This window comes from Gymnoscopelus braueri (assembly GCF_963280865.1).
Source record: "Gymnoscopelus braueri genome assembly, chromosome: 14".
Classification (NCBI taxonomy): domain Eukaryota; kingdom Metazoa; phylum Chordata; class Actinopteri; order Myctophiformes; family Myctophidae; genus Gymnoscopelus; species Gymnoscopelus braueri.
The window spans coordinates 7,090,203-7,112,308 of NC_137619.1; the positions used below are offsets into that span (position 1 = coordinate 7,090,203).

The following is a 22,106-nucleotide window of genomic DNA, read 5'->3' on the forward strand; positions in this document are numbered from 1 at the left end:
GTGAACTGACGTCACGTGAATTACGCCTATAGGCTCTATGCACACAACTCAGACACGCCTCTTCCGCCTTCTGGTCGGGCCGCTGATCCATTTCCGGTCCCGGTCAACAGCAATGATAGTGGTTGTACAGTCTTCACATTGTAGCAAACAAAACGGTATAAACTACATTGTTTTATTTTATTATTTTATGTCGTGTTCTTTTATACTTTTTATTATGTGTGTGTCGACTTTTACATGACGCAATGACTTCTAAACGTCATAAAATCTCCTTTCAAAAACGGGAGGACAGTTCTGCAACATACCACTGCTGTGTCCCACAATGTACCGCCTCAGCAAAGTTCAACTCTGTTCTCAGTTTCCACCGATTTCCAAAAGACAAACAACAGGAGAAGCGGTGGGTAACTAATATCAAAAGAGACAACTTTACAATCACGGAGAAAACAAGAGTCTGCAGTAGACACTTTGAGAGCACAGACCTGATCGAACCTGCAAATGCATCTTCACGTAGGCGTCTTAAAAATGGGTCTGTCCCGGTGCTTTTTAAGTGGAATGACTTTAACCTACCTACCCCTCGGCCCGGGGTTTGGCAAAGGAAAGAGCGCCCGAATACTGAGATAATAAGCCAAAAGGAGGACCCCCCTATGGAAATAGATTATCAAGACCACGACTACTGTTCCAGCCCTGAGCCTTCTGCACTTGATCTCGCCCTGGAACATATAGCAGAGCTAGAGAAACAGATGTTGGACTTGTCCATCAGCAACAAGTTTGGCTTGGAACGCTTTGCTGCTTCAGACGATGACATAAGGTTTTTCACAAGGTAAGCTAAAATGCCAACAGTGTTTGATTTATGTAAAATTATTTATTCTGTAAACAGTGGCCTTGATTATTTGGTCATTTTATGTACCCTCTTTCATATACTGCATGATGTATATGCGGTGGTTCTCAACGGTCCTTGAGGGGGTCCCCAGATAAATGATGTTATGATGGATAGTTAGGAATGTGAATGACTGTGGCTGTAACTCAGAGTGTGTACAAATGGAACCAAATGAACCCTTACGGGTGCATTTGGTTCCATTTGTACACTCTCAGAGTTATGGTTGTCCGTGGGCTAATGCAGGGGTTCTCAAAGTGGGGTCCGGGGACCCCCAGGGCCCTATATGCATCGGCTATTTTCAAATGGGGGTCCACTGCTAAATACACATTAATGTATTGGTACTTGACATGAAAAAGTTTGAGAACCACTGTACTTACCATAGCTCAGTCAGACCCTGTGCAGATGTCATGGGTCTGACTCTTGTCTATTGTTTTTATTCTATTAATTTATGTATTTTTTATCTCTCTACACCAGTGGTTCTCAACCAGTGGTCCTTGGGGGGGTACCAGGGGGTCCCCAGCGAAATTAGTTAACATAGCATCACAATCATTATAACTTAGCTTTAGCTTTGGCTATTCAAAAATAGCAGATCTACAAGCTCGGTGCCGCGCTATGAGCTTGTAGATCTACTATTTTTGAAAAAAATGTAATACGAATGTGTGCATATCTTTGAATATATATATATATTTTGAAACGTGAACATCTTTAACTCAAATCTTAGCATTTGGGGGTCCCTGGCACATAATATTTACTTTTAATATATTTTTAATATATTATTAAACTGTATAATAATATATAATATATATATATATTTTTTAAATATATATATATATATAATATATATAATATATATATATATATATATATATATATATATATATATATATATATATATATATATATATATATATATATATATATATATATATATATATACATATATATTATTAATATATCATATAATTATATAATATATATATAATTATAATTATATAATATTATATATAATTATAATTATATATAATTATAATTATATATAATTATAATATATTATAATATTATATTATAATATTAAAATAATATTATAATATAATATTATAATATATTAATATATTATTATTATATGTTATTAATATTATTTATATTATTATTAATAATAATATTATAATATTATATATATAATATTATAATATTATATATATAATATTATATATCGTTGCTGTCCGGCAGGAACCAGCTAACTAAATTTTTCCGCTTTTGCATTCTTTTCCATAAATCAGGGCCAATGATCACCCTTTACGTCTGTGTGTTGATTAAAAAACGATTGAACCAATTAAAAGTATTAAAAAGCGTTTCTGACAAAACCATCTAACTCCATTGGAACCTCAAACTTTCTGCTAAACCAGCTAAGTTCACTAGTAGGGGAGTTTCGAGGCTCTGTGAGCACCCCAAAAACACATCTCTTAAACCTGTTTTTTTAGGACCCTAAAGGTGTCTAGTTATTATTTCTGCTTGTTGCCCATGTCAACTAATGTCCCATGGGGTTTATTTTTAACCCTTTCTGACACCTACCCCCAACCCAAACCATAACATGGAGATAACATAGAATACCATAACTCTTGAAGTAAACAACATAACACAACAAATGAACACATTTTTCTATATCATTGTGACCCAAGGAATTCATTAAAGTGGTTTTTATTAAGATTCAAACACATATTGACTCTATTTCAGGGCAGAAACAGCCAAAAAATAGCAGAAAATGTTGAAATCATAATGATCACGTCTATATTTCTCTTTGTACTAAACGTTTACAGTGTATTCTTTTTTTACCATATGTTTTTTAGGACCTTTATGGTGTCTAGTTAAGATTCATTCTTGTTGCCCAGGTCAAATAATGTCCCATGGGGTTTATTTTAACCCTTTCTGACACCTATTCCCAATCAAACCATAAAATGGAGATAACAGAAAATACCATAACTCTTGAAGTAAACAACCTACAGAGACAAATTAATACATTTTTCTATATCATTTGGACCCAGGGAATTCATTGAAGTGGTTAATATTAAGATTCAAGCACATTTTGACTCTATTTCAGGACAGAAACAGCAAAAAAATAGCAGATTTTTTTAAAATTACATTTATATTTCTCTTTGTACTACATTTTTAAGGTGTATTCTTTTCTACCATATGTCTTTTAGGACCCTAAAGGTGTCTAGTTAAGTTTTAATCTTGTTGCCCTGGTCAAATAAGGTCCCATGGGGTTTATTTTAACCTGGTTAAAGCTGGTTTAAGCTGGTTTAGCTGACTCCAGGCTCCTCCATTCAGCTGTCGTTTTTGTCAATATATATATATATATATATATATATATATATATATATATATATATTATATATAATATTATATATATTATATATAATATTATATATATTATATAATATATTTTATATTATATATATATTATATATATATTATTATATTATATATATATATTATTATATCATAATATATATTTTATTTACTTAATATATTTACTCATAATATTAATATGCGTACATTATAACTATGAACCTGATTATCTGCAATGTAGTACAGCCTATTAGTCAGGGGATATTAAAAAAATCTTGGAATAAATTCCTTACCAAAAAAAATCTAGTCTAGTAACACATCTCACAAAGACTGAATGCAGTCCCCCTTGGAGAATTTTTGACAGCTCCTTAAAGTTGGGGTACCCACCGTAACCTTGGACCAAAACCACTCCTTGGGCTAAAAACGGCCCAATCTCAATGGGCTTTTTACACAAAAAGTATACCTGGAAAAGGATGGCTATGGCCATTTTTAGCCCAAGGAGTGGTTTTGGTGCAAAACAAATGCTTGCAATGGATTCAGAATCATAAAAACACCCTAGTTTGACCCCTCACATGCTACTTAAAACAGAATTAAATTTGTATTTATTTTTTTTAAACCAAGGTTATGGTGGGTACCCCAACTTTAAGGAGCTGTCAAAAATTCTCCTAGGGGGACTGCATTTCAGTCTTTGTGAGATGTGTTACTAGACACCTTTACAAACACATTGGCGAAGATTTTTTTTGGTAAGGAATTTGTTCCAAGATTGGAAAATATTCTGCTAATATCCCCTGACTATATTGACACCTAATACATTTACATTTTCTCCCACAGGTTTGCAACTCACGCTCACCTGATGGCCTTTTGGAGGCAGATAGAGCCAGCAACACACAGGATGCTCACCTGTACAAAAGCTCAGCCTGCAGCTAAAACTACTCATTTACAGTCTCAACAACCCATTGATGAGTTTTTTCTGTTCATGAACTATCTGTCGTTGGGTCTGATGCAGAAAGATCTGGCCCATAGATTCAAAATCCACCAGTCAACAGTGAGCCGCATCATCAAAACATGGGTTAACTTTCTTTACACTGTACTTGGAGCTGTAGGCATTTGGATGTCTGAGGAAGCCGTAAAGGCTCACCTGCCAGATGTTTTCCACAACTACTCTGATACACAGGTGGTGTTGGACTGCACTGAACTGCGTTGCCAAACACCAAACTCTCTTCTCCTTCAGAGTGAGGTGTTCTCCAACTACAAATCACATTGTACCTTTAAAGGGTTAATTGGAATTGCCCCTCATGGTGCAATAACCTTTGTGTCAGCTCTTTATGCAGGCTCCATCAGCGATAAAGAGATCCTGAAGCAGAGTGGCATCGTGCCTCTCCTCAAACCAACAATGGCCATCATGGTAGACAAGGGTTTCCTTGTGGAGGACTGTGTTCCCTGTAAGGTGCACATACCTGCCTTCCTGTCCAAGAGAGCACAACTGTCTGCACTAGAGGTTAGGCAGACACAGTCTATTGCAAGACTGAGAATCCATGTAGAGCGCCTCATTCGAAGGGTTAAGGAGCACAAAATATTTAATACAGTAATCCCTCTTTCACTCACAGGTAGCATCAATCAACTTTACACAGTAGCCTGCCTTTTGGTTAACTATGAAAATGGGCCCTTAGTCAAAAGCTGGGTAAAAGAGATGTGATCTCAAAACCAAATGGAACTGTTTGGCAAGAAGTTCATAAACTTAAAACAAGTAATGACAAGCCAATGTTGTTTGTTCACTATTTGTGCCATGTGTACATTTAAAAACATTGTTTAAAGATAGCTGATAAACACAATTTTAGTATCATTCCTCATGTTGACATGTTTGTGACTCATTATATCATATGAACTTGAATGTACCGTTTGTTTTTGTAACTATGAAATGCAGTGATAAACCCATGTATTGCATAGACTTAAAACTACTTAAAATTGGTTATATTCTTTGTCATGTTATAAACATAGCACTGTGCAGTTCATGTTATCCATATAGATCCCACCAGTTATATAGTCAGTGACCAAATTCCATACAAAAAGCCCAAGCTTAAATGTAATAGCACCAATGAAATGACATGTGAGCAAACCATTATTAAAAAACAAACCCAGAACTTTTACTGAAATTCTGCCATTGGGAGACAACGGAGCGCTATAATTGCGCTCAGTGTTTTAAGCTGAAATAAGAAAACAATGTTGAATTGAAAAACTCTTGAATCAGATTAACTAGAATTTTGTAATGCATATATTTTTCAATTTTCACAGTAGGGTCCACAGGACCCCATTTTATGTGGGAAATGATTTGGCGACCCCACACTTCATTTACAGTACAATTTAAAAGTTTAGATAAAGCATATTTAAAAAGAAAGGATGCATTGGTAGCCTTGAATAGTAATATTTATTAGAAAATGCATTTACAAAGCTGTGATTCCTGCTGATTTTGTGACATCAACGTAGTTTAAAAGCTACGGAAAATATTTTCTGTACACATTTTCTTTGTAAATTGAAGCATACAGTATATACTGTGGCCTATCTGTTGCCAGAACCTTAATAAATAAAACTAAACAAAGGAAATGCATTTACAGGCTATGCTTTTCAAAACAAACAAAACAGACTTGATGGGGAGGATAATACTATTTATTTTCCAGTTGTCAATGTGTGTCCCCGACCAATAGTTTGAGAACCTCTGCTCTAGCCAATATTTCAAGTCAACAGCCCGTTTCATTGGCTGGGATATTATGAACCGTTTATTACATAGATTTACTGCCCCCTAAATCTATGCTTTTAATGTACATTTTAATCTATGTCTAACCTACCTCATTTAATATACCCGGTTTTAACCTATGTCATCGCTACATTTTTGTTCACATTTTCAGTCTTTGAAACTGGATGTGTAATTTATTCAGTATTTTTTATATCCATCCACCAGTATCTTAAATATCACATACAATCAATAGAATAATCAAATGAGGATCCCAATGAAAAGCCATGGGGAAAAAATGTATCCTTGATTGTACTTCAGCTGAGCTGCATCTGGGCACGCTAATAAAAGCTCAAATTGAACATTTGGAAAGAAGCAACTGGTGGTAATACTGAAATTGGATTTAGCCCAGAAAGAAGTGAATCCATCAGTTAAGTCTTATTTACTGGGAGCATCTTTATTTCACTTGTGTCAAATGTCCTGGTTTATGCCAAAAACCTCCTAGAAAACATTGTGCATCATGTGTTTGTGGCTCTTCAGTTACTGGTGCATAGAGAGGTATTTTGCCAGATAAGTATAAAAGAAAAACAAGTCACATCTCTGTTTTAGTTTGTCCAACACAGTCGTGTCTCTGTGAATACGCTGTAAAAACATGTCATCAAGGGCACAGACAACAAAATCACACCATTCCATACCCGTAATCAGCAATTGCCCCTGCACTTGCCAATAATATGCATGGCTCTCTTTCAATTTGTGTGTGCCATGGTCAACTCTGAGGTACTTGCATTCAATATAGCTTTGTGCATTTGGGCATTTAATTTCAACTAACCCAAATGATGGTCTCTCAAATGGGTCATAGACCAGCCCATCAGGTGAAGCCCCAAGCCACGGTGCATCAGGATGAACCACCAGTCCACATCTCCTTAAGTTAATGTTTTTCTGGGTTGCATAGTCCTTTAATGCACCCGTCTCCAGATCCAAGCCTCTCTTCATGAGTGTGGTTTGACGTGTTCCTCGGATGATCCTCTCAGCCAGGTTTTCTGCTGAACTCTGCCCTCTAACATGGCTTACCTCTCTAAATGTTGAAGCCGTCACCCTCTCTTTCCTGAGCGAATGCCACTCAGGCGCTGTACTTTGGCATCTTGTTACCTCTTCAATCTGGTGTGACTGAGACACGGTCACAGACAGAGATCTCAGGTGCAACTGTTCTTGTTTAGTTGGCACAAATGTACAGTCAGTTTGATCTAGCTGGTATCCCTCTAAAGGTATTTTGGGGAATGGGGGGGCATCCTCATGGTTGATGACACAATCCTCTGATGTAGGAGGTGGCTGCTGATATGAAAGGATGCTACCAGCCTGTACTTTACCAAAGATGGAGTCTACAAGTGGTTTATCTGATGATATGGCCATAGTGCAGATTAGTGGAGTGGAGCCTGGTTTGAAGCCAGCATAGGCAGGAGTAGGGTCAAGGGATGACGGGTCTGGAAGCACACCACTGTAGGCTCTGTATAGAGTAGACCTGGAATAACAAATAAGTGATCAATAGCCATTTTTTAAACACAGTGTAGTGCAGTGTGCCTGTTTACACCAATCCAATCCACTTTATTTATAAAGCACATTTAAAACAGCCTTGAACCAGGGTGCTGTACACTAGGACTAGGTAACAAAACAATATGCTAAGAGCAAAACAATACACAATAAACCTCTCAGGATCCCAGATCCAGAGAGGAGGTGTCACCGGCTGTGCTGTAGACCGGGAGCCAGGCCCAGCCCTCACGATGTTCTCTGCTAACTTTTTTTCACTATTATTTCCTGTTTGCATATACCTTGGGCCATCACAAGTTCATACTGAACACCCCCAACTCGGGGCCGTTTGGTCTCAGGGGCCCCAAAACCCCTTTTTGGGGCATAATTAATGTTAATGGCAATATTAATTTACTAAAATTACATAAATTGTCTTACACATATGAAATTCGGCATGGAGTATCCTGACAGATAGGGGTAAGTAGCTAAATAGGATTCTGGTGCTTGCTACCATTGTATTTTTAAATATGACCTACAACATCCCCAGAAACACAAAGAAAATACTGTCCGCTTGACATAACAACAAAGATGATTATTTTCCAGCACTTTATGGTGAATATCACTGCCTCACTTGTATATACAAAACTTCCCATGTCCATAAGCTTCAATTTGAGCCCAAGATGACCTTTGTATCTTGAAAATTACTTTTTCTGTAGCCAAAATTCTGCACTATACCTCAAAATTGAATATTCAGTCATAGTAGAGGCCCTAGGCAGTGGTGTGTTCTAGATTTTTTTGGAGGGTATACTATAACAATTCCCCCCCTAGTTCCTCCCACACGCACGGCACGCACGCGTGTATAATTAATGAATGTAAAAAAATTGCTCGAGCTCCGCGCGCGTTTCTGCCCCGCAAACTCGGCCAGGCCCACTCAGGCCCAGTTTCACAGTAACACTGAGTACACTTACAATATGCTTTATACTGATTTTCTACTGTTTCTAATGTTAATCACCCTGTAACTCAACCACTTCGGAGCTGCTTTTAGCCTTAGATGCATTTTTTTAAATTTTATTATTACCATAGAAGTGCAACTGCAAGCATTGTTATAAACAAATGCTGGTTAGGCTTATCAGATATAATTATAGCAGTGTTAACAGCGAGCCTTTCTGTATCTATTACAGAATAGTATTAACTTGGCATTGAAGACACAAACTGTATTGAAGATTCAAGATTTTGCTGAGCTATGACACGCAATTTGAATACTAATGAAGTACTCAATTCAGTTCAATGAAGTGAATGGCAGGTCGTTGAAATATGTGAATTCCTTCACCAGTAGCCATTAATTATCACCCCAAGAACGATAGCCACACACATGATAAGCCTTCACGGCTTCACCTCAGAGTTAGACTAGTCAGACGGTCAGACCACATTCTTGCTGTTTGTATTGCTGCCCCCCAGCCCAGCCACTCCTGGGTGCAGCGTATCAGATGCGTATCAACGTATGAGATACGCTGTTTCGAACCGTTTTTGGATGTATACGGTGGCGACGAAAAAAATCTGCAGGCCATACTGCGTATACAGCGTACCACGGTAGAACACATCACTGGGCCTAGGAGGGGTCCACGCACGATTGCTTATTTATTTATTTTTCTAGTTTGGATTTTTGGCATCCATAGGACCCCTAATACAGGGATTTTGATCATCCCAAGAAAAAAAGTGGTCCAAAGTGTTTTTTTTTTCCAATGTTTTATTATCCCTATGAGACCTGCAGGATTGCTGGCTGGAACGCTGGCGAGACGGTCTTTCGGAGACTTTGGCAGGCTCAAATTTAGACGTAGCCCAAATATAGAGATATCATTTGATTCTAGACAACCTCAGGTTTCCAATGAGACCAACCTTGTCATGCTAGACCACATTTTGGCGAGGGAAAAACAGCCCTCACCATTTTCCAAATCTCATGCAGTTTTGGGCAAGAACCATGCAGTTTTTTGCACCAGGTACAAATATGTAATTTCTGCCTATTGTAAAAAGGAGACCACTTTACTGTATCTATAGCTGTATGAGACCACTGTACTTAATCTATTACTGATATGAGACCACTGTACTGCATCTATAGCTGTATGAGACCACTGTACTGCATCTATTGCTATATGAGACCACTGTACTGCATCTATAGCTGTATGAGACCATAACTGTATTGCATCTAGACCACTGTGCTGCATCTATATCCCACTGTACTGAATCTATAAACCACTGTACTGAATCTATAAACCATTGTACTGCATCTATAGACCAATGGTCTATAGATCACAACAGTGGTCTACAGATGTAGTATAGTGGTCTACAGATGCACTACAGTAGTCTACAGATGCACTAGCGTGGTCTACAGATGCACTGTGGTGGTCTACAGATCACGACAACGGTCTACAGATGCAGTATAGTGGTCTATAGATACAGTAGTTCAGCGCTACTCAACCCGCGGGCCGCATGCGGCATATTTGTACTGCGTGCAGAATGGTTCTTGCCCAAAACTGAATGAGATTTGGAAAGTGGTGATGGCTGTTTTTCCCTCGCCAAAATGTGTTCTAGCATGACAAGGTTGGTCCCATTGGAAACCTGAGGTTGTCTAGAATCAAAGGATATCTCTATCTTTGGGCTACGTCTAAATTTGAGCGTGCCACAGTCTCTGAAAGACAGTCTCGCCGGCGTTCCAGCCAGCAATCCCGCAGGTCTCAGGGGTAATAAAACATTGAAAAAAAACACACTTTTTTTCTTGGGATGATCAAAATCCCTATATTAGAGGTCCTATGGATGCCAAAAATCCAAACTAGAAAAATAGACAATAAGCAATCGCACGTGGACCCCTCCTAGGGCCTCTACTATGACTGAATATTACATTTTCTCCGATTTGATGTATAGTGCAGAATTTTGGCTACAGAAAGAGTAATTTTCAAGATACAAAGGTCATCTTGGGCTCAAATTGAAGCTTAGGGACATGGGAGGTGTTCTATATACAAGTGAGGCAGTGATATTCACCATAAAGTGCTGGAAAATAATCATCTTTGTTGTTATTTGTCAAGCGGACAGTTTTTTTGTGTGTGTTTCTGGGGATGTTGTAGGTCATATTTAAAAATACAATGGTAGCAAGCACCAGAATCCTATTTTGCTACTTACCCCTATGTGTCAGGATAGTCTATGCCGAATTTCATATGTGTAAGACAATTTATGTAATTTTAGTAAATTAATATTGCCATTTACATTAATTTCGCCCCAAAAAGGGGTTTTGGGGCCCCTGAGACCAAATGGCCCCGATTTGGGGGTGTTCAGTATGAACTTGTGATGGCCCAAGGTATATGCAAACAGGAAATAATAGTGAAAAAAAGTTAGCAGAGAACATCCTGAGGGTTGGGCTTGGCTCCTGGTCTACTGGGTCTGGGTCTGAAGCAATGCTTACCTGATTCCACTTGCTGAAGTAGCACCTGGTTTGGGCTTCACGACCACCATGGCATCAACTGGTCCTGGCTTTACTCCCTATTTATTAAGAGGCTATTAATAAACAGGTTATAGCAATTAAACATTATGAAAGATCTTTAAATAATACAAACCATTGTTCGAGGCTTATGCCATTTTTGTTCAGTCTCGGTGCATGAAAGGACAGGAGGGACAACAGACATGCCACACTCTGAGTAATGGGCTGTCTGGTATAGCAAGGCTACCAAGTGGTTGCACAACCCAGTGCCAGCCACACACAAACAGAAGCTATTAACCAGCACAACTGGATCTGAATCCCGTAAGGTCATCTGAAACACACACACACACACACACACACACACACACACACACACACACACACACACACACACACACAATGAATCAACTTATAATGGCTATCTCAAGTAGATCTGTTGCAAAGCAATACATCTGGAAAAGTTAAAGATGACAGGACAGTTTTGAGGTGGCACAACATAAGCAGTTTAAAAGATAGCTGAGTGAATGAAAGGGCACTGTTTCTCCATTTCATGCCATAAAAATTTGGGGGAAACTTTACACATCTTGTTTATTTTACAACCAAGATACTACCTACATTCCTTTGTTTACAGTGTTGTGAACAGACCAGAAACCATCACACTCAGCTACCATCTAACTGCATTACCACTGTTTCAGCTGCAGTTTAGTTTTTTTCTTTTCTTAAAGCTGATATTCATGCAGTGATCATGAATATCACTGACTGCATTATGTTTTATTCACTAATCTGATCAACAATACTACCTCAACATAAACTCTTTGCCTCAATGGTTGGCCAAGCTGAAACATGGTAGAACAAAAAAAGAACATGCATGCTTCGAACTGAACTTTGGTTTAACAGCAGTGGAAGAAGTACTCAGATACTTTCCTCAAGTAAAAGTAGCAATACCACAATATAAAAAATACTTTGTTACAAGTAAAAGGCCTGTGTTCAAAATGTTACTTGAGTAAAAGTACAAAAGTATTGGGATCAAAATATACTTTAAAGTACCAAAAGTAAAAGTACTAAAGTATTTGAAAATAGCAGATCTACAAGCTCACAATGCATCGCGATGCAACCCGTTGTGAGCTTGTAGATCGGCTATTTTCAAATAGCCTATGTATAAAAGTACAGTACTTGAGTAAATGTACTTATTTACTTCCACTACTGTTTAACGGTAAAAAAAAACAACAAGACATGCTTTGAACATAGTCTCAAAAACAGCCACTGTTGACTCACACAATGTTCAAATGCTTCAGTCATACAGCATTCAAAGATAGTGGGACAGTCTGGCTTCAGAGACTACTTTGAACAGAACTTTGAACAGAACTTTGAACGTGTCAACGTGACACTTTTGTTATTGTTATTACTCGGAGCTGGTGTGGCTTCTCAGCTTTCTTCATAGAGCGGTAGCAGTGAGCTCTTACAGAGACCTCATTTGTGACCCTGTTTTTACATGACACTTAAACACAAACATACAAACATTTATACTGATAGGGGACATTACTATTTACGTGATTATATAAAACTGGAACTTAGCAAGCAGTCATGGCAGCATAATAATATAGCGTTAGCAAGCACAACTGGTGTAGTGTGTACTGTAGCTGCTAACGTTAGCGATATACATACCTTCATAGTTGCAGAGATAAGAAGACACATAAAACTTGAAACCTTTCTCAAGTTTACTCTGCGGTGTTTCAGTACACATCCGAGCTAGTCTTCGCACATCATTTACTGTAAGTCTTGGCAGTTCTAGTAAACAACGGGTGAACCGCGATGATTCCTCCATTGTTGTGGTCCTCTTCAGTTTAAAATGTACTGTTTGCTGAAGACTCGGACTCTTGTTTTCTAGGTTGTAAAGTTGTCTCTTCGGATATTAGCTACCCACCTCTTGTTTAGTTATTTGTCTTTTGGAATCGGTGGAAAATGAAAACTTGTCTGTAGTCTGTAGTCTGTAGGCTTCACTACACAGTGGTATGGTGCAGTACACGTCCTCCCGTTTTTGAAAGGAGATTTTAAGACGCTACGAACCTATGGCAAAACATAAACGTCGACATACAAATAATAAAACGTATAAAAGACCATAATATAAGATAATCAAATCAAATAATGTCGTTTATACCGTTTTGTTTGCTATAATATGACGACTGTACACCCACTATCATTGGAGTGGACCGGGACCGGAAGTTGACTGGCGGCCCGAGTCGAATGCGGAAGAGGTGTGTGCATATAGGCTATTGTCCGTTTAGATAACAAAATGTTACTTCGCTGTGAAAACAAGTGTGTTTGGTGGACATTACAATGATACGCTCTCATGCCACCCTTTTTCGTTTTAGAAAATGTGCTGAATTCTGGGTTTTATCAGCACTGCACACAGAGTGGGAGTGTTTACTAATGAATGACATTATTTCAGTGATTTTGTTCTTCTTTTAAATAGCATGTGAATGAGTTATAATTCTTGAATTACCAACAACGTCTTTACTTTCATTTCAATACCCAGAGCAACATGTTGTGCAGATGTTAAAAATGTTCATACTGATTGACATACATAACTAAAATATTAGTTAACTTTATATGGGGAACTATTACTAGGGAGGTTACAAATGTATTAAAAATTAAAGGATGGGTGGCTTGGTAAAAATGTAGCATCCGGTTTATAAAGAAGAGCTTTGTGGATAGGTGAGGCCTTGAGTTGGAACAAACAGAAGGGTTGTGCAAGGAGCTCTGTGCCTTATTTTAATATTATGAATGGTGAGTTAGTAAGCACATTTGCACGTTTAAATATTGGTCTGAAATGTCCAGTAAAAATATTTATGTTAATCTGTGTGAAGATGCGTATGGTGGCGTTTTCCCCTACAAATGTCTAGATGACTCTCAAAAGCAGCTTGTATAAAAATATTTGGAGTAAAAACATTTCTGAAAAACAGGTATGTCATGTGGCTGGTCTCAGTGAGGAGCTGCTTTTTGAAAACTGTTAAAAGACCAATTGAGAACTGTAATGAGGACGAATCTATTGAACACCTGCTTGTAGACTGTCAGAGGTCACAATACGTTTGGGGGCAGATGGCACACATTGGTGTTAATGTAAATGTCACGTATAATGCTGCAATGTATGGGGCTTTTGAAGAAACCATGTCTGCCATGGATCAGATCTGCCATGTTGTGTGCACTGTGGTCAGCCAACTATGGACCACTCCATGTGCCATGGTCACATCAGGAGTCAATCTCTGTAGGTGGTCTTTAAACAAATATAAAACTGAACTAAAAAGACAAAGAACACTTGACTCCAGACCAAAAATGCTGACACCATGGCTGAAGCCAACTCTTTGTATTGAAAGTCTTTTTGCTATATTTTTGTATGCAATCGCTTATAACCATGTCATGTAAATGCCAATTCATTGTAAACCCTGAATAATTTCAAATAAAGTATATATAAAACGTAGATGAGGTGTTGAAATGATATTAAGCAGTAAAGGTCTGCTCCTTTTTGAGCTCAGCACCAAATCTCTTTACTGAAAATAGCCCATCTACAAGTCGCAATGTGACGCATTGTGAGCATTGTAGATCTGCTATTTTCATCACGTTTGTCTCAAGGCCAGTCCACACCAATGTTACTCCTTGCAACTCCTTGCAACCATTATCCCCAATAGCAGTTTCAAAGAGTTGCATTGGTGTGGACTGGCCTTAAAAATGTCTTGTTGCAAGGAGTTGCGACTAGTTGCATTGGTGCAGTCTGGTCTTTAGAATGGGGCAGTTGCTATAGAGTGTTTGTTCAGTAACAGCGGTCTCCCTGTCTCTCCAGGTCTTTAATAAACTGCACATTTTCAGGTTGGTTACAAAGTAAGCCCCATCAGCAGAGGGAACCCTACAATATAATTCCTCAGCTTGTGTCATACGTAGTTCCAATTTTGTCAAATTATTTTCACCAAATACACTTGTTTATTCACTTTTTACTAAAGAGCTGGAGAGACCCCAGTTGTCCACTGGCCTATAGCAATGATTATACAGGAACATAGAGTGGGCAGAGGATGGGCCGTGGGTAGCGTGGGAACTTTATTGTATTCACATACCAGTAGACTAACCTTTTTCATGATCTAAACTGACCATTTTATTGACCAAAATAATTTGATCACTTTGGAAATAAACTGTTAACATCTTGAGGTTTGCTTTGTCAACTTGTCTCTATGTAAATATCTCTGATGATGGACCATCATCATCATCTAGGTGTCTTTTGTTATGAGCCTTTTACATTGAAATGGTCCCTGACTGCAGTTAACTGGAGGAGGTGGGGGAGGTTCTTCTCCACTCCAAGACAAAAGACACACACACACACACACACACACACACACACACACACACACACACACACACACACACACACACACACACACACACACACACACACACACACACACACGGATGTCTTATTTGCATTTTAAATGTGCCGGCCAGCCCACTTGGCACAGCACAGATACTCTACACACACTTTAGGTGTGTCATTGTCTCCAAGTATCCCCCAATCTAGACTTGGTTGTTGTTGATCTACATGTGATTCTCAAACTCACTAATTTAAAGGACCCCACATTAGATTTGCATTAGACCACAATCCTCCATTTGACAAGATGTTTATCTCTGGAACCTAAATCTAAGGATATGTATATTATTAGGAATGATTCAGTCAAATTGTCGGTCCATAATACATTTACTGTCTATATACTGTAGGTATGGAGATCACAGTGAAATTGTGATCAAATTCAATGACCCCTGGAGGTCCCCAAACCCTACATTGAGATCCACTGATCTACAATATGGCACTTTAAGAACTAACTAGAGACACCATGATTGATATACTGATATCTGTTTGGTGCATATCATGTGTTTGGTAGTTGAAGAAACGCAGCATTTATGAATGAAACAATGTCATTCATTAGTAAACACTCCCCCACTCTGTGTGCAGTGCAAAGGGCCTTGATCAGCCACACCCTGAAAAGACAGGAGATATGTAAAAAAATATATTAGGCAGCATCGTCTCAACAACCTAAGAGTCTCCAGATAAATATAAATCCCTGTCTGCAGATTTGACTCTAATTTAAAAACCATAAAAGACTAGGGGTCCTTTAGTTTAGGGCGTTTCACGGGGATCCCAACTTATTTGGTGTAGAGGAAAACAGGGAGGGGGGACCCCAGTCAACATAGTGGTTCATATAGCATAAAAATTATGACTATTTTAACTTGTGTTATACTATACTTCTGGGTCACTGTATACAATTATTATTTTATAATGACAACACAAAAACAAATAATAATAATAATAATAATAATAATAATAATAATAATAATAATAATAATAATAATAATAATAATAATAATAATAATACAATGTATGCAGACTGTAAAATGAATACTTACTCATGTACCCTGTAGTAATACAAGTATACAAGGTATAAAGGCTGTAAAATGACTGTATTGTTCACAGTAGTTATGGGGTAAGTACAACACATATTTGATATCATTTCTGTAATGATAAAGCACACAGAGGACATGTAGTGGTGAAACCTTTATTAAATCAAACAACCAAAAACATTATCAACATTTATTTTCCCAGGTATTAAGGTGTTTCTTTGAGTTCAGAAAAAAAGAGTAAATGTAAATAAGTAATCTGTAAAAACAATTCCGTAAAAGTAAACTAAGTCAACTGTCTCAGACATCTACCAAAAAAGAGTAAATGTAAATAAGTAATCTGTAAAAACAATTCCGTAAAAGTAAACTAAGTCAACTGTCTCAGACATCTACCAAATATGTACTATGGTAATTTAACAATACAAACAACACACATGTCAACACACAGTGAACAGCTACAAAAAACAGCAGCTTTTCAGCACTTTACTGCACCATTATGCATGCATATCAATGAAAATAATAATGAACAAGACTAGTTTTATTCCCGACAAATGTGGACAGACAGTGGTGCTCATGTTGTTCTACCAATAACCTATAGGCTGGAGGGAATAATAAAAGATTATAAAAAAAAACAAGCAATTGAAATTACATCATGTTGAATTGAAAATAAGATCCATACACAAGATAAAACAAAAATCTATATACAGAAACAAATAATGTTTATTTTATTCAGTCATGTTGATATATATATATATATATATATATATATTTTTTTTTTTATTGTCTGATTATGAGATTCCTCTGCTTTAGTATCCTTGTCATTGACATCCTGGATTAGACTGAATGATGTGTGTCTGTGTGTGACTAACTTCAATTAAAGGCTGTATGAGTCCTCATGTGTTTGTTTAGATTACCTTTGCTAGCAAAGGTTTTACCACAAACTGTACAAGAAAATGGCTTTTCACCTGTATGAGTCCTCATGTGTGTTTTTAGATCGCTTGTGCTAACAAAGCCTTTACCACAAACTGTACAGGTATAGGGCTTTTCACCTGTATGAGTCCTCATGTGTGTTTTTAGATCGCTTGTGCTAACAAAGCCTTTACCACAAACTGTACAGGTATAGGGCTTTTCACCTGTATGAGTCCTCATATGCATTTTGAGATGACCCTTTTGAACACAACCTTTACCACAAATTGTACAGGTAAAGGACTTTTCACCTGTATGAGTAATCATATGCATTTTTAGAGTACTTTTCTGAGTAAATTCTTTACCACAAACTGTACAAGAAAATGGCTTTTCGCCTGTATGAGTCCTCATGTGTATTTTAAGGTGACTTGTGCTAACACAGCCTTTACCACAAACTGTACAAGATAAGGGCTTTTCACCTGTATGAGTCCTCATATGCATTTTGAGATTACCCTTTTGAAAACAACCTTTACCACAAATTGTACAGGTAAAGGACTTTTCACCTGTATGAGTAATCATATGCGTTTTTAGAGTACTTTTCTGAGTAAATTCTTTACCACAAACTGTACAAGAAAATGGCTTTTCGCCTGTATGAGTCCTCATGTGTATTTTAAGGTGACTTGTCCTAACACAGCCTTTACCACAAACTGTACAAGATAAGGGCTTTTCGCCTGTATGAGTTTGTTTCAGTGATTTCAGGTCTTGGTACAGCTTTTGCTGTCCTCCCACATTTTGTGTCTTGTGTGATTTCAGTGTGTTTACAGTTGACTGATCTCCCCTAGTCTCCTCCCAGTCATCACTGTCTTCAGTGTCTGATTCAGAACAGTGTGAAGAGAGGAGCTGGTCATCACTAGTTGGTTGTGATGTTCCACAGTCCTCTACATCAGCTTGTGTTTTCATGTGTTCAGTTGAGGTGCTGGCTAGAGGCTCTGTCTCTCTGTTTTCACCATCATCTTCACTTTTCACTGCTAGTAATGTCAACGTTGACCCACCAGCCTCTTCTGGTCTTTGAAGTAGCTCCTCTGGTTCCTCTTTAATCTGTGGAGGTTGTGGTTCCTCCTGGAGCAGACTGGGGCTCCTCTCCTCTTCAGGGGAAACCTCCTCTTTACACACAGGGACATGCAGGAAGTCTACGAAAAAGATACAATGAGACTATAAAATGTTTGAATCTTGTACATCCACTGCAGTACCTCAGTGCAGAGTTGTGGCTGGAATAAGTATCAACAGATTACTCTTTGCCCACAACTGAACCATCGTCTGATTCATGGTACATTTAGATTGATGCAGCGGTCCATGCATCAATGTAGTCACATTGTTAATGCTAAAATCGATAACCGATTCATATCGGTTCAACTTTAGTTCAACTCAACCCTCAGTACCGGCCCACTTTCACCAATAAAATAAATAAAGTGAGTGTGCTTGAAACTTACTGAGATCCAGGTGGTCTTCGGGTTCCTGTTTAAGGTGGTCTTCAGGTTCATGTTTAATAGAAACAGTCCTGGCTGGAGAACTGATCTTCACCTGCAGACTGGACTCCACACACTGGTCTGGAATGAAGGAATGCAATACACACTTTATAAACAGCTGCTATAATAGAACAGTGAGAATCATGTAGATCTCATGATTCACATGGAAACGGTGTGGCTCCAATGATGATCTCTGACTTCATGTGACCACATGGATTAAGCTTCTCCATTGTGGAGATAGATGTACATATGTATACCTGTAGCGTGTAGTTTGATGTTGTGTGTAACAGACATACCTGCAGTGTGTAGTTTGATGTTGTGTGTGTAATAGACATAGCTGCAGTGTGTAGTTTGATGTTGTGTGTGTAACAGACATACCTGCAGTGTGTAGATCGATGTCCATATCAAAATCAATGTCCAGCAGTTTGTTTTGTTTCTCCAGCAGAGTTTCTAGTGTCTCTATCTCTCTCTGGAAGAGGTTGCACATGAACTCTGCAGCCGCACTGAGGCGCTCCAACACAAACACTCTGACAAGCTTCACACAACAAACATCAGCACCATGCTGCTGTTTGTCCAAAACACACAATATCTCCTGTCCCACCGACGACATGTGTTCATTTATCTTCAGCCGTACAGACTCCATTTGACACGTTTTTACCTCCTTTATGGCCTTTAGCCCCCTGGTGTGTAAGTGAAGATAGAGCTGTGGAAAGACAGTCTGTCCTCCCTCACTGTGAGTCCTGAGAGTTTAACTGTGGCGTGTCCTGGAGTCTGAGCAGGAGGAGAGAGTGGAGATTTGGAGTGAAAACACCACCATTTATCTTGAAGAGGAGAAACACCTCCTCCCACATCCTCACATTCATCCAGTTCACTGCAGTCAGGGTCCATTTCAATGTGAAAGGCTCATAACAAAAGACAGTGTAATGATGGGTCATCATCAGAGAAACATTTACATAGATGCAAGTTCCATCATGTTGACTGTTTTTCTTTTACTAAAGAAAGCAAACCCATGATGACAGATTTCACTCACTTCTTTGTGATGAGGCAAAAGTGAATTTTGAGGTTTAGCTATTGATCAAGTTCTTCTGTGGAATTGTCCGTTTAGATAACAAAATGTTACTTCGCTGTGAAAACAAGTGTGTTTGGTGGACATTACAATGATATGCTCTCATGCCACCCTTTTTCGTTTTAGAAAATGTGCTGAATTCTGGGTTTTATCAGCACTGCACACAGAGTGGGAGTGTTTACTAATGAATGACATTATTTCAGTGATTTTGTTCTTCTTTTAAATAGCATGTGAATGAGTTATAATTCTTGAATTACCAACAACGTCTTTACTTTCATTTCAATACCCAGAGCAACATGTTGTGCAGATGTTAAAAATGTGCATACTGATTGACATACATAACTAAAATATTAGTTAACTTTATATGGGGAACTATTACTAGGGAGGTTACAAATGTATTAAAAATGAAAGGATGGATGGCTTGGTAAAAATGTAGCATCCGGTTTATAAAGAAGAGCTTTGTGGATAGGTGAGGCCTTGAGTTGGAACAAACAGAAGGGTTGTGCAAGGAGCTCTGTGCCTTATTTTAATATTATGAATGGTGAGTTAGTAAGCACATTTGCACGTTTAAATATTGGTCTGAAATGTCCAGTAAAAATATTTATGTTAATCTGTGTGAAGATGCGTATGGTGGCGTTTTCCCCTACAAATGTCTAGATGACTCTCAAAAGCAGTGTGTATAAAAATATTTGGAGTAAAAACATTTCTGAAAAACAGGTATGTCATGTGGCTGGTCTCAGTGAGGAGCTGCTTTTTGAAAACTGTTAAAAGACCAATTGAGAACTGTAATGAGGACGAATCTATTGAAGACCTGCTTGTAGACTGTCAGAGGTCACAATACGTTTGGGAGAAGATGGCACACATTGGTGTTAATGTAAATGTCACGTATAATGCTGCAATGTATGGGGCTTTTGAAGAAACCATGTCTGCCATGGATCAGGAGTTCCATTGGCCTGTTGTGTGCACTGTGGTCAGCCAACTATGGACCCCTCCATGTGCCATGGTCATACATCAGGAGTCAATCTCTGTAGGTGGTCTTTAAACAAATATAAAACTGAACTAAAAAGACAAAGAACACTTGACTCTAGACCAAAAATGCTGACACCAACTCTTTGTATTGTCTTTTTGCTATATTTTTGTATGCAATCTCTTATAACCATGTCATGTAAATGCCAATTCATTGTAAACCCTGAATAATTTCAAATAAAGTATATATAAAACGTAGATGAGGTGTTGAAATGATATTAAGCATTAAAGGTCTGCTCCTTTTTGAGCTCAGCACCAAATCTCTTTACTGAAAATAGCCCATCTACAAGTCGCAATGTGACGCATTGTGAGCAATGTAGATCGGCAATTTTCATCACGTTTGTCTCAAGGCCAGTCTACACCAATGTTACTCCTTGCAACTCCTTGCAACCATAATCCCCAATAGCAGTTTCAAAGAGTTGCATTGGTGTGGACTGGCCTTAAAAATGTCTTGTTGCAAGGAGTTGCGACTAGTTGCATCGGTGCAGTCTGGTCTTTAGAATGGGGCAGTTGCTATAGAGTGTTTGTTCAGTTACAGCGGTCTCCCTGTCTCTCCAGGTCTTTAATAAACTGTACATTTTCAGGTTGGTTACAAAGTAAGCCCCATCAGCAGAGGGAACCCCACAATATAATTCCTCAGCTTGTGTCATACGTAGTTCCAATTTTGTCAAATTATTTTCACCAAATACACTTGTTTATTCACTTTTTACTAAAGAGCTGGAGAGACCCCAGTTGTCTATAGCAGTGGTTCTGAACCTTGTGTTATAATTAATACATATTGTGAAAACAGCAGATCTACATGCTCACAACGCCTCACATTGCACAGTCTTAATAGTCCTTAAATTGTGACTTCATCCCAAAAATTAGACCCACAGGTTGAGAACCACTGGCCTATAGCAATGATTATACAGGAACATAGAGTGGGCAGAGGATGGGCCGTGGGTAGCGTGGGAACTTTATTGTATTCACATACCAGTAGACTAACCTTTTTCATGATCTAAACTGACCATTTTTTTGACCAAAATAATTTGATCACTTTGGAAATAAACTGTTAACATATTGAGGTTTGCTTTGTCAACTTGTCTCTATGTAAATATCTCTGATGATGGACCATCATCATCATCTAGGTGTCTTTTGTTATGAGCCTTTTAAATTGAAATGGTCCTTGACTGCAGTTAACTGGAGGAGGTGGGGGAGGTTCT

General features: G+C 38.2%; 1 long non-coding RNA gene across 1 annotated transcript; it reads right to left on the reverse strand.

Annotated features, from left to right (window-relative positions):
• Positions 1-7,137: 7,137 nt before the first annotated feature.
• Positions 7,138-13,149, reverse strand: LOC308100089. The gene is made up of 4 exons (XR_013934405.1): positions 12,610-13,149; positions 11,081-11,275; positions 10,930-11,006; positions 7,138-7,470 (listed from the first exon to the last, which is right to left on the reverse strand). It is a non-coding gene; the product is annotated as an uncharacterized lncRNA (long non-coding RNA).
• Between the last annotated feature and the right edge of the window lie 8,957 nt (positions 13,150-22,106).